The sequence below is a fragment of the Aulonocara sp. 'chitande type north' Nkhata Bay genome, linkage group LG13 (genome assembly GCF_057382095.1).
Source record: "Aulonocara sp. 'chitande type north' Nkhata Bay isolate Kocher_YH1m ecotype deep benthic linkage group LG13, A_spYH_male_GT1.1, whole genome shotgun sequence".
In the NCBI taxonomy this organism is placed as follows: domain Eukaryota; kingdom Metazoa; phylum Chordata; class Actinopteri; order Cichliformes; family Cichlidae; genus Aulonocara; species Aulonocara sp. 'chitande type north' Nkhata Bay.
Window position 1 is genome coordinate 33,057,078 of NC_141356.1, and position 2,500 is coordinate 33,059,577.

Sequence of the window (2,500 nt, forward strand, 5' to 3'; positions counted from 1 at the left end):
AGGTCCCCGGGGCCTGCTGGAGGTCCAGGTCCATGCCCGATGTGAGTAGCAGCAGGGCCAGCGCGCCCAGGAGCACATCTTTTTCGACCGTAAAGGGAGACAGGAGGCCGACTCACTGCCTCGGCTAAATGGAGAGGGAATTTCAGCAGGGCCAGGGCACAGGCATGGACCCTTTTCAGCTGTAAGGGAGGCAAGAGCAAGGTGTGATGTAGGTCCCCGGGGCCTGCTGGAGGTCCAGGTCCATGCCCGATGTGAGTAGCAGCAGGGCCAGCGCGCCCAGGAGCACATCTTTTTCGACCGTAAAGGAGACAGGAGGCCGACTCTCTGCCTCGGCTAAATGGAGAGGGAATTTCAGAAGGGCCAGGGCACAAGCATGGACCTTTTTCAGCTGTAAGGGAGGCAAGAGCAATGTGCGATGTAGGTCCCCGGGGCCTGCTGGAGGTCCAGGTCCATGCCCGATGTGAGTAGCAGCAGGGCCAGCGCGCCCAGGAGCACATCTTTTTCGACCGTAAAGGGAGACAGGAGGCCGACTCACTGCCTCGGCTAAATGGAGAGGGAATTTCAGCAGGGCCAGGGCACAGGCATGGACCTTTTTCAGCTGTAAGGGAGGCAAGAGCAAGGTGTGATGTAGGTCCCCGGGGCCTGCTGGAGGTCCAGGTCCATGCCCGATGTGAGTAGCAGCAGGGCCAGCGCGCCCAGGAGCACATCTTTTTCGACCGTAAAGGAGACAGGAGGCCGACTCTCTGCCTCGGCTAAATGGAGAGGGAATTTCAGAAGGGCCAGGGCACAAGCATGGACCTTTTTCAGCTGTAAGGGAGGGAAGAGCAATGTGCGATGTAGGTCCCCGGGGCCTGCTGGAGGTCCAGGTCCATGCCCGATGTGAGTAGCAGCAGGGCCAGCGCGCCCAGGAGCACATCTTTTTCGACCGTAAAGGGAGACAGGAGGCCGACTCACTGCCTCGGCTAAATGGAGAGGGAATTTCAGCAGGGCCAGGGCACAGGCATGGACCTTTTTCAGCTGTAAGGGAGGCAAGAGCAAGGTGCGATGTAGGTCCCCGGGGCCTGTTGTCGTACCATAGGCACGAGTGGTGTGTGTGTGTGTGGCAAAGAGTTTCTGCGCAGTGTACCAGGGGCACGGGGAAAGGTTGTTGTACCATAGGCACGAGAAAAGTTGTCGTACCATAGGCACGAGAAAAGTTGTCGTACCATAGGCACGAGTGGTGTGTGTGTGTGTGGCAAAGTGCTACTGAGCGGTGTACCAGGGGCACGGCGAAAAGTTGTTGTACCATAGGCACGAGAAAAGTTGTTGTACCATAGGCACGAGAAAAGCTGTCATACCAGGGGCACGGAGGAAAGTTGTTGTACCATAGGCACGAGAAAAGTTGTCGTACCATAGGCACGAGGAGAGTTTGTGTGGCAAAGTGCTACTGAGCGGTGTACCAGGGGCACGGCGAAAAGTTGTTGTACCATAGGCACGAGAAAAGTTGTTGTACCATAGGCACGAGAAAAGTTGTCGTACCATAGGTACGAGGAGTGTGTGTGTGGCAAAGTGCTACTGAGCGGTGTACCAGGGGCACGGCGAAAAGTTGTTGTACCATAGGCACGAGAAAAGTTGTTGTACCATAGGCACGAGAAAAGCTGTCGTACCAGGGGCACGGAGGAAAGTTGTTGTACCATAGGCACGAGAAAAGTTGTCGTACCATAGGCACGAGGAGAGTTTGTGTGGCAAAGTGCTACTGAGCGGTGTACCAGGGGCACGGCGAAAAGTTGTTGTACCATAGGCACGAGAAAAGTTGTCGTACCATAGGCACGAGAAAAGTTGTCGTACCAGGGGCACGGAGGAAAGTTGTTGTACCATAGGCACGAGAAAAGTTGTCGTACCATAGGCACGAGGAGAGTTTGTGTGGCAAAGTGCTACTGAGCGGTGTACCAGGGGCACGGCGAAAAGTTGTTGTACCATAGGCACGAGAAAAGTTGTTGTACCATAGGCACGAGAAAAGTTGTCGTACCATAGGTACGAGGAGTGTGTGTGTGGCAAAGTGCTACTGAGCGGTGTACCAGGGGCACGGCGAAAAGTTGTTGTACCATAGGCACGAGAAAAGTTGTTGTACCATAGGCACGAGAAAAGCTGTCGTACCAGGGGCACGGAGGAAAGTTGTTGTACCATAGGCACGAGAAAAGTTGTCGTACCATAGGCACGAGGAGAGTTTGTGTGGCAAAGTGCTACTGAGCGGTGTACCAGGGGCACGGCGAAAAGTTGTTGTACCATAGGCACGAGAAAAGTTGTCGTACCATAGGCACGAGAAAAGTTGTCGTACCAGGGGCACGGAGGAAAGTTGTTGTACCATAGGCACGAGAAAAGTTGTCGTACCATAGGCACGAGGAGAGTTTGTGTGGCAAAGTGCTACTGAGCGGTGTACCAGGGGCACGGCGAAAAGTTGTTGTACCATAGGCACGAGAAAAGTTGTCGTACCATAGGCACGAGAAAAGTTGTCGTACCA